Raw genomic sequence first — 11,790 nt, forward strand, 5'->3', positions numbered from 1 at the left:
TCTGGTCGAGTTGGGCCGGGCCGGGCCGGGCCGGGCCGGGCAGCCCCGCGGGCTCCTCAGGGGAGCTCCAACCCGGGGGTACCAGCCCGAGGCCCAGCCCGGCTCCAACCCCCATCCCACCCCCATCAGGCCGGGCCGGGCGGCGCTCACCATGCTGCGGGCGGCGGTTTATCCCGTTAGCGGGAGTGCGCCAGTCTCTATCCCCCTTCGCGCCAACTCTAGCCGCTGGCGCGCCCGGATGACGTCACAGGCAGGCGGGGCTGGACAGCGGTCCAGAGCATTCGGAACGCGGAGCTGCGAGGGCGGGACCGTAGCCCGGCCGGATGTGGCCACTAAAGCTGTGCCAAGCCCCGCCTTCCCCGTTTTGAGCTTTCCGGCGGCGGCGCCTACCCGGGCACGTTCCGGCTGCTGGATGTGACCTGGGGACCTGGCGCGCCCCGGCCCTGCTTTGCCGGGGGAGGAAAGCTCAGAAAGGCGGGCTAGCCCTATCCAACTGCAGGGCTGGGCCTGTAAAAGATGTCACCCCGGAAGTGCCTGCCGCGCATCACGTCTGTGGGCTCCCCCGCGGCTACGGCATCGCTCTGACACTAACGCACCTACTGGGGCAGATGCAAGGGACCGTTCAGGAAAAATGGGGAAGAAACCTTCCAAATGTCTGCTGATTAAAGCCTTTAAAAAAATCGTACTTACACCCCCTGTTCCCCACGTTTCTAGAGGGGGAAAACCTGCTCAGGCTCACGGAACTTGCAGAATCCAAAACGGTTATAATAACCCAAGCAGGTCATGCTTCAAATGCAGTCCTTCGGGGGGCTCCTGCTCTTCCTTGCCTCTCAATCCCCTGGCATTTCTTGCAGAACTAGAGGAGGTAGGGTAGATTTGCACCTTCTAAACTAATGTAGTTTAGAGAGATGAGGTAGGCAGTTATTTCAGGTGGATGGCCTTACAGAGTTTTGGCAAGCTGTCCAGGCCACATTGGTAGCCCCATCCCTTGACAGATGCCTGGCCCCTGGTTACCTTCTGACCTTTGCCACCATAAGTCCCTTCCCTTGCCCCCAGAAGTTCTCCTTTCACCAGAGGTTTAGCCATCTCAGAACCAGAAAAATACCAAATTTTATTCTAAAAAGCAAACATTTACAGCATTCATTAATTTGGTTTCAAAAAATATTTTTCTCCTGATTTACATATGTTTGTGTAGTGTATATAGAGGAGATTGCACAATATCGTAAAATGAAGCCTTACTCTTGTATGTTGTGGGGGGTGGGTATAGGTTTGTGGGCAGGTGTGGAGTGTGGGTGGGTGTGGGGTTTGTGGGGACTGGGTGCCTGGGGGATGTGGGAGGTCTGTGTATATGGCAGCGAAAGGGGGCATGGGTGCATATGTATGGTTGGGTGTGTGTATGGGACTTAGCTTATGAACACGCATACTGTCCCTGCCTGCATACACATACACACTGTGTTACACAAATTGCCAACTGCTCAAATCATGAGCGAGACCTTATAAGGGAAGAAAAGGAAGATGCTGCATTTATAGATTAAGCACTTAATACACACACACAACATTCATACCCCAATTTCTGTTCTGCGCTGGTATACGTTACCAGTCTTATCAGTGCTCAGGTTAATGTGGTGGCCAGCCAAGTTGATCACAAGTGAGAGCTGGTCTCCTGCCAGTCTATCTCATCAGACAAAATGATGCTTCAGGATGACAAGCAGAACAAGACCCAAAATCAATATGTCTCGCCCCATCTTTTATAGCCTTGTCAATTCACCCAGTTTTCTGGGCTTTTGCTGGGTTATCATTGTGTTCTTTCTTGAAGGCTGATTGCCATGGGCAACTGGTGCCTCCTGAGTCTGGGGGGGTACCAGATTGCCAATGGGAGGGTCCCCCAATGACTGATTGCCAAGCCAGCAGTGAAACCAGAATTGCACTTCCACCAGCACTTCCAGTTTCGTGGCTGGTGCTTCTAGGGGGTGCAGAGCCGATCTCAGGGGGTCCACGTGCACCTGCGTCCATCCCTATGCATTGTCAGTGTTGATTGCCATTGTTCTCTTGCTGTTCTGGGGTGGATTCTTGTTTGGTCTTTTATGTGTCTGCATTCTTAAGCCAGTCACCAGCTGATGTTTTTATTCTCCACAAATACACTCTCACCCATACAACATACTAAAGAGTAAAAGGTCAAGCACTTCTGTCAAGCTATAGAGCAATACAAAATGGAGTTTCTTAAGGCAATGCAAAACTTAAGAAAATATGTAAGATTAAAAGCAATACGCAAAAGTCTATTTCCATGTTATTTACCTAACATCAAGCTGGTATTCATACTATACGCATAACAACTGCTCCTACCTGTCCACACACACATTGTCCTGCCTGCCCCCCATCCCAAACACACACACTGTCCTTACCTGCTTGCACATATGCAATGCAAGTACTAGCACAGCCCTGTGCTCCCCTGTCCGGTGATGCAGTCAGTAGCCACCTGGTGGGGGAAGGAAGGGAATGAAATGGCTGGGGGTGGGTGGGGCTGGGCTGTTCCCCCTGGATCCTATTGCCCCTCGCTCTTGTCAGCTTTGACAGGCTGCTGGGGCAGAAAAATATTCTCTAAATGTTTTAGGGGACCCACGGAACAGATAGAATGGCTTGGCAGGCTGGATTCAGCCCACAGTCTGTATTTTGCCCACCCACGAGATAGATATATAGTCTATAGATACTATCTATCTGTCTAATCTAACTATATATATATGTGTGTATGTGTGCATATTTATAGTTCTGTACCTTATTGTGAGGGAGGAAAGGAGCCAGCAGGCTCCGAGGCTCCCCGCTGTGAGGGAGAGAGGGAGCCAGCAGGCTCCGAGGCTCCCCACCCGGGGGCAATCAAGCTAATCTCACGCCTACAGGCCCAAAACGTTGGGCGGGAACTTACCTGCTACAGATGCATGGAGGAGGGAGGAGCTGGCACAACCGGGGCTGGCATAAAAGAGATGCCGGCGCCGGCCAGAGGGGGGGCGGCGGAACCAGAAGAAAGCAGTGGTGGAGCTGAAACCAGCGAGAGCACCCTCGAGCGGATGCAAGCCGTCCTCAGACGCGGCAGAACCTTCTGGAGGAAGGGTAAACCCCTGCGAGGCTTTTGAGCCCGGGCAGCTGGCCCAGCAAAGCCACGGACTGTTCGTTGCCACTGGGAGTGGCTGGAACCCGGCAGGAGCCGGATACTGTATAAACTGTGATATAGGGGCAGTCACTGACTGCGAAACAGTAGCTCCTGTAATTAGGGGCTGAGCGGCCCCAGGGAGTCCTTGTAAGGGCCGAAGAGAACATGGTGAACTAAAAAGGGGGTGCAACTCCACAGCAGATGGGGATATCCCAGGGCGCCTGCTGAGGATCGAAGCAGGCCCCACCCTATAGGGAATCCCTAGCCATAGTCTTTGTGTTTACCTTGGCATTTCTTTTATGGACCATTTTGGGCGATATACCAACACATGGCCTTCCCGGATAGGCGGCCACCACCCGGTGGAATGGGCGAGGGTGTAGGGGTGGCGGAGCCCTCATCAGCACGGGACCCGCGGACACCAAGGAGTCTCATATTTGGACGACACGCGCCGGACCATCATAACCAACTACTAACATTGAAGTCATGGCAGGCGAGACAAGCGCGTGTAAAATGCCCAACGCAAGTTGAACACATTCTTGGTAACCAGTAAGTGGGCCCCAACGCGGGGTGCCGGCAGTGTCCGTACCCCGACACTTACAGATTAAACTAAATATATATATAGGTTTATTCAAATATTATACAAGCCTAAGTCTATCTCTCTGTCTGTCCATAATACTTTATTCACACTCCGATTGGCTGACAAACAGCCAATCAAAGTGTGAACAAGCGTTCAAACAGGAGGTGGTGGCGGTGGAGCACTGCCGTGATTGTAGGGACACGGGGTGGAAGGAGGGTGAGGCCAGCACAGCTCCCTGCTCCCTGGAGCCAGGAGCAACAGAGCAGACAGAATGCGGGGGTGCGCCAGCAGTGCTGCCCTCGCCCCCCATCTTGTTCCCTGCAGGTGGCAAGGATGGAGCAGAGGGGGGCAGTGAGGCCACCAGAGCTGGCCTTGCCCCCTCTTACTCCTTGCAGGTGATGGCGGCAGCAGTATGGGGGGGAGCGAGATCGGGATGCCACGGAGGGGGTGAGGCCATCAGCACTGGCCTCATCACGCCCCTCCCCCCTTCCATTGTTGCCACCGCCTGCAGGGCCTAACGCAGGATGACACAACAGTGGGGGGGGGAATAGTGGGCACACCGCCATGATGGCGATGCAGTGGGGGAGGGGTGGGTCCAGACTCGATGTGAGGGAGGACCGGGCCCAAGTGTGGGGAGAAGTTGGGCTGCCACAGCGAGGGGAGCAGCAGACCTGGGCTGAACCAGCGGCAGGGGGGCAGGCAGATCAAGCTTGGGGCCAACACGGGAGAAAAGAGAGGCTGGGAGAGGAATGGGACCAGGCCTGAGGCCGGGAGGAGAGGCCAGCCTGCCACACTGGTGTGGGGGGGAGCAGCAGACCCAGTCTGATGTGGCAGCAGCAGGGGGAGGGAAGCAGTGGGCCTCCTCCTCCTCAGGCCCGGTCCCACTCTTCCCCCACCCCCCTCTCCCCCTCATCAGCCCTGAGCCCACTTCTTTCATCTCCGCCATCACCACCACCCAGTCAGCCCAGGCCCGCTGCTCCCCTGCTGTGGTGACCCTGTTTCTCTCCCGCATCAGGTCTGGGCCCACTCCTCCCCTTCCCCCATGACTGCTGCCGTGGCGGGGAGCAAGCCTGGCCCAACGCGGCCCAACACAGCACCCTCCTTCCCTGTGTCAGGCCTGGGCCCACTCCTCCCCCACTCCCCTTTCCCCATGTCAGCCCTTAGCCCGCTCCTCCCAACCCTCTGCCACTGCCGGGTCAGCCCGGGCCCACTGCTCCCTGCCCCACCACTGCAGTGGCCTGGCTTCCCCCACCCTTAGGTCCAGTCCTCCCCCACTTCAGGCCCAGACCCATTCCTCTCCTCCCCCCGCCGGTGCAGCAGGGAGTGTGGGAATGGGCCTGGACCCCAAGCAGCTGGAGGGAAGTGGGGAGCGAGCCTGGACAGGGGGAGCACAGGGCTCCATCCCCAGCCGCTCCCCCTGCCCCATCATTCTTGGTGGGCAATTGGCTAGTATAATATATACAGCACAAACTGTCTTGAGCTCAGAAAAAGCTTATGTTTTTTTTTATATATATATATATATATATCTATATATACACACACATAGACACACATACACTCTACATACAGAGTCTGTGTACATTTAGAAGAGTCTGTATATAGAACATTTTGAACTATATATATCTCTACTTTAGTCTATAAGGTACAAATCTACCCTGTCTTCTGCTTGCCTTGATGCTAACATGGCTATCTACTTCTGTGTGCTTAAGAACAAGATAATTAGTCTTTCTGTCTTGTTGAAACAACACAGTTCATTTGATGGGCCTTAATTCCACATATACTTTTAGGTAAATGTGTTCTTCTCTCCCCAATCTATATTGTTTTAAGTATTGTACTGACAAAGCAGCAATCACATTTCTTTGTAGGAGCTGGCTGGTCCAACCTGTCATCTGACCTTGTGGGGCTTCCCATGGATCTAGAAATTTGGCATCGGAGGAGCAGTAGCACCACCCTCCTTCTGTTAAATATCAAGATCCATGGGGAGCCCAGGGCCCTGCACATTGGCTGTTCCAAGGGTGCTGCCAGGCCCTAAGGGCCTAATCCCTTTGGGAAGCACAGGGCCCAATCTCAGTGGAAGGGGAAGGTGCCAGACCCCCTGGAGCCCAATCCCAGTGCATGGAGGCAGGAGGGGGCCTAATTCCAGTCAGGGTAGGAGCACAGTGCTGGGATCCCTGGGTTCAAATCCTGGCAGGGAGGAGCAGTATGTGGCCCCAGGGCCTCATCCTGGCACAAAAGGCTCCATCTAGCCCATGGACTGGTTTCAAACTACTCATCTGGCCCACAGAGCTAAAAGGTTGAGTACCACTGGGCAAAATGATACTATGTCATGCATAGATGGGCCTTGAGCATCAGATGAAATGAGCTTCAACTCATGAAAGACTGATACAGATATAGATATAAATATTTTGGTTAAAATCTATAAAGTGGAAATCTACTTTGCCTTCTAATAATGGGTCACAGAGTCACAGAAGTTTAGGGCTGGAAAGGACCTCATGAGATCATCAGGTCCAGCCCCTCTGCTCTGGGCAGGAAAGACTGCTGGGGTGAAATAACCCCAGCAAAATATGCATTCAGTCTCCTTTTAAAGATCTCTAGAGTAGGTGCCTGTGCCACCCCTGCTGGGAGTCTATTCCAAAGTCTGGTTACACAAACCATGAAGAAGTTTTTCCTTTTATCCAGTCTGAAAGTAGGAGTTTATGACCTTTGCTCCCGCTTTTCCCCTGGGGCACTTTGGTGACTAGAATACAGTACACCTTGCAATAAGTTAAACTTCTGTGATCATTTGGATGACAAGTGATATATAAAATTAAGATCTTTATTCGCTATCATTTTTATAGATATGTCATGTAATCTTGTTTTTTCTGTATATTTGAGAGTTGGTTTGTTTTCCTTATGGATTTCCCTACAGAATCCTATAGTTTTTACAAGCTGCTTAATCTTCAACTGTGGTACTTTTTAAAATCAGTTTATCCCCATTACAACCTGGACAAGTTTTAGTGATAAGGCATATTGTGTAGCTACATAAAGAGACTAGGCTGATAATAAATAGTGAAGCAGTTGTTATACTGCTAAAATTTTATGTGCACTTTTACTAAAGTAACTGATTTAATATGGGATTCTCATTTTTGTTTAGAAGTTCAAGCTTTGAAAGTGAAGATACTGTGGTTGCTTCTCAAACATGTATCCCTTTCCCTGACATGAAATAATGTATTTTAATGTTAGTGATATTATCATACTTTATTCAATTCCTTAAATATGATTTTGTGTTGAGCTACAGTCATTCTTGCATAGGAACTCTTGCTATTCTTTGATGTTAAGTGTATGACCCATGGGGCAGATCCAGCCCACCAGTCCACTGGAAGCTAGGGAACACGGCCAGGGGAAGTGGCCTGCCACAGAATCTGGGGACATTGGGCCTCAGCGGACATAGCAATAGGCAGCAGGAGATCAAGAGAGGGCTGATACAGCCCCAGTCGCTCTCCAGTTGCTTTGCCCTTCCATTCTGGAGCCACTGCATGCCCTGTTCCAGAACTGGAGCTGCTGTTACTGCCATTACTACGACATGCCCCAGGCTGGATCCAGCCTGCAAGAAGCCCCATAGACCAGATCCAGTCCAAGGCACACAGCATGTTTGACACCCCGGGTTTACATAATCAGATGAACTGTTATTTTTATATTTGAACAGTAGCAGAGCTTGTGAGTTTCCATTTCTACATAAAGAAATGCATAAAGGCTAGAAAGTAGAATGTCCACAGCACGACTCAGACTTGCTCTTCAGCTAATTTTATGCACATATCCTAATAGACTCTGGTATTGTAAACCTGTTAAAATAAAACTACCAGATTCACAGCGTATAGGTCGACCCCCGTCTTTCTGATTTGAAAGGTAAGGATTTTCATAGGCACCGTGTATAAGTTGGGGCTGGGCTCAGCACTTGGCTAACATAGCCCCATCCTCTGTGAATGGTGCTGCCCACAGGGGATGGGGATAGGGCCAAGCTCAGCATTCAGCTGACATGGCTCCATCCCCTGCGAGCAGCACCAGCACAGTGTATAAGTTGAGTTTGATTTTTAAAACACAAAAATTAGGCTTCAAAACCATGCATTACAGTATACAGTTTTAAAACATTTCTAAATGTATATTTGTAGATACCTAATGCATTTTCATTTGACCCTGATTTGAGCTACAGGTATGCCTGCCACCAGACTTAAGAGTAGCTAAAATGGCTGACGTTTGATAGATCCTCACAAACTGTTTAAATAATGTTAAAGAATTATAGTAGGTAGTTATCTCTGTTTGTATTTGATAAAGTTGCCTAAAATAACATCAAGCAGATCAGTATGTGCGAGCAGACTGGTGACACATTCCTGTTACTTGGAACACTGGAGTTTAACCCTTTATGAATAACCAAACCTGCCTAAATTCTTAGAATGGTGGTGGTTCATCTGTGGTTATAGAGAATGCCTTTTCTCTAGTACCATGTACATAGTAAAACTGCTAAACTTATGAAAGAATTGGTATCTTAATTATGTCCGCAAAATGATGATTGGGTCAGAATTTGCATTAGGAAATATTTGTGATTTTGGTAAAAGGAAGAAAGTACAGTATGTCATATTTGATTCTGTCATAACCCATATCCATGTCCAATTACAATCTTATATTTAAAAAGCCCTTTTAATCCAAAGTATACTTCCAAATTACTTAAACTGAAACAAAAAATAAAAATCTAACTTGCTATTTACCTTTTGCCAAATCACTCATGACCTCAGTTTTTCAGAAGTAATAATCACATATGAAAATCAGGACATCTCTCTGTGCCTTAGGTTCCTAATCTATAGAAAAGAAATATAAATAACTAATGTAAGTGAAATTAGTAATTTTATATTTTTGCATTTCTCTTATCTTGAAAAATTAAAACAAATTAGTCAGCTTAACTTATTTTGTTAATTTCTAGTCTATTTTATTTTCAGAATCTTATATTTGTGTACCTTCCTTCAGGTCTTAGGACTTATAAGTACCTCACTAGAAAGTTTTTACTTTAAAAAAAAGCAACTTCCATTATAATTTTTGAAGACAGTTTTGTAGTTTTCTACAAAATCTCTATTTTGAGTCAGGTTTGCCCTGCCTGTTTATTTAAGTATAGAGAAAATATGTATTTTAAATCCCCTAAAGAAGCTTGCAGTTGTAACTGTGGAAACCCAGAAAATACAACCGAAATTAAAAAAAAATATTGCAAGCCAAATACCTTATGTTGTGCAAGGTCACTAAAAGTAGTCAAACGTTCAGTCTAATCAATGTTGAGTCACCAGAAAAAAAAATCTTTTGTAGGATCTTTCTGAGTGACTACTAATGGAAGGTTCTCCATATTGCGTGATCTGGATTGTAAGAATTTAATTTTCTCTCACATTCTAAGTACAGGAATTTGTATTTTCAGGCAGAATTAACAATTCCTAATTTTTTTGTAAATCTGCAATCTCTTTTAGAGTTTCTGTAACAGTCACATGCCAGATATCACATGTTGATTAAGAACTTGATCCCATCTCAAACACAAGTTGGGCAGGAAAGGGATGTAAGTATGGGCCGTTGATGTAAATTACATTGTAGAGGGCAACTACAGAAACCAACTTGTCCCTTTCTGAGCTCTTGACGGTAGATTAGGGCAACTGATATTAATGTAAATATCCTCTCTTTAAAGGACTTTGTACTTAAATATTTTCTCTGTCTCCATTTAAATATCCAAAAAGCACAATTGTATCTTATCCCAAATTCTCAGCCATTGTTAGCTGCAATTACTAGTGGAGTTTCTTTTTCCACTTGTTACATGATTTGTTTTTTTGCAACAGTTGTTTTCCTGCCCAACTATGGCAGGGATTTTTTTAATGTTATTGTCCTATGTCTTTATTTATTTGTATGACAGTATGTTTGGTTTAAACCTAAAGAAAAACAAGTACAAAACTTATTTTGTTGTGATCGTATAGTAATAAACTATTATTTTTAAAGCAAATACTGCCAACAGCAAAAGATAGATTAGCTAGATATACTAGAAGTACATTGAGATCTATCAGTGCACACAACATTATACTATGTGACTATTTGCTGCATTTTGAGATGCACTTCCCAGTGAGATGCATCATTCTGCATTCACACTGAATGCTTGTAAAAGAACAGGGGACCGGAAATAGCTTCTGCATTTACATTTTATTGATTAAGGGTCAATATCCCCCTTGTAAAGCAGAAACAATTATAAACTTAGAAACTAGAAAACTGAATATGATCAATGTGAAGGCTTATAGACCAGTGTTGTCAAATTGGCAGGCCTTAAGTTGGATGCCCAAATGAAAAGTTCCTGACCCCAAGGAGCAGAATGCTCCCCACTAGATGCATCTACATGTGCAAATAATGCAAAGCAACAAACTTCAGAGTTTATTGCCTGGAGTTTATTGTTCTCTGGCAACCTGTTTGAACCTGCCCAGGGAGCAATAATCTCCAGGGTTTATTGCATATGAATGTGCACCCAGGACCACAGCACATTGAGCTGGGTTGAAGCAACTCCAGCTCGCAGGGGACCTGAGGGGTCAGCCTGCCAGCATAGCCCTGCTCCCCCCATCTCCATGTGTTGCTGAGTCCTGGCTGGGGCATAAGGGTGTTTCAATGTGGGGCTAGCCAGCAGGCAGCCCCAGCACTGAAGCACTTTCTTATCCCAGCCAGCCGCAGCAGCATCTGCACTCATGCTGCTGTGGAGTTTTTTACTTCACAACAGAATAGTACTTGTATTTACAAGTACTAGCCTACTGAAGAGCTAATAAGTTTACTCCAGCCTAATAGGGGTGCACGTGTAGACACTGAGACATTTACTGTGCAGGTAATTAGTCTACTGCTCAGTAAATGTCTTGTGTAGGTGCACTGTTCACCAATACCCATAAGCAGGGCCACCCCTGGTGGGGGGCAAATCATGGCAACTGCCTTGAGCCCCGTGCTTTGGGGGGCCCTGTGGAGCCGGGCAGACTGGCTGTAGTGACTCTGCGCCACTACCGCTGGCTTTGTGCCTGGCTGCTTGCTCCCTCCCCTCCCCCCGGCTTCTTCACATCCAGGTTGCGTGGGATTGGGGCAGGGCCCTGCACAAGCAGTTTTGCCACAGGCCCTGCACCCTGCTTGGGTTGGCTCTGTCCATTAGAGTTTTGAATGCTTGGAATATCTGAAAATAAGTTATCTTTTATTTCAGTGCTAAAATGGGGATTAACTTTATGTTTAGACTGCCATATTCAAAAACTTTTGACCAGTCTTTCTCTTGAGGGACAGATAAAAAGAGGATTTTTGTAATGTAGGAGCTAAATGCCATTGTTTGTTACAAAGCAAATGCTTACCAGTGCTAACACTGAAGATTATTTTAAAAATTAACAAATTTGCTTTTTACTACTTATGCTATTTGTTTCCTTTTTGCTTTTGATCTAAGTCAATAAAACTAACCTAGACAGTTTCATTTTCTGGTTCTCTGTTTTCTGGTTAGGAGAAAATGCTGACTTTTTTTTACTGTATAATGAGTGAGCACTTAACCCCCCCTATGGCAAAGCATTTCTACATTTATGTTCCTTTTCCTATTGTGCCACCAGTTTCCTATGTGATCTTGGGCACATTATTTAATTTTTTTGATCCTTTGTTTTCTCATCTGCAAAATGTGAACGATTGTTTATCTGCTAGATGTAATGTGAAGGTCATAATACCTGCATATAAATGATTAGATATGTAGTGCTATAGAACTGAAAAATTGTAGTATTAGTAGCAGTATTTATTATTATATATTTCAATTACACACAAAAAATAATGATGAAGTTTCATGGTTTCAAAGTCCAACATCAAGGAGTTAGAATTAAAGTTGTCTATGCACCCTTACTTTGACCCCTTGAGTGCATCTGCAGCATGATGCAATCAGTCCTTAATTACATGGTAACATGCTGTTTTTCCACAGGAACCCTACCTCATTTGGTAAACAGAATGGATGGAACTCATTTTTGACCAGGGTCTCTCTCTCTCTCTCTCTCTCTCTCTCTCTCTCTCTCTCTCTCTCACA

The sequence above is a fragment of the Crocodylus porosus genome, unplaced genomic scaffold, assembly GCF_001723895.1.
Source record: "Crocodylus porosus isolate Cpor-Errol unplaced genomic scaffold, CroPor_comp1, whole genome shotgun sequence".
Lineage (NCBI taxonomy): Eukaryota > Metazoa > Chordata > Crocodylia > Crocodylidae > Crocodylus > Crocodylus porosus.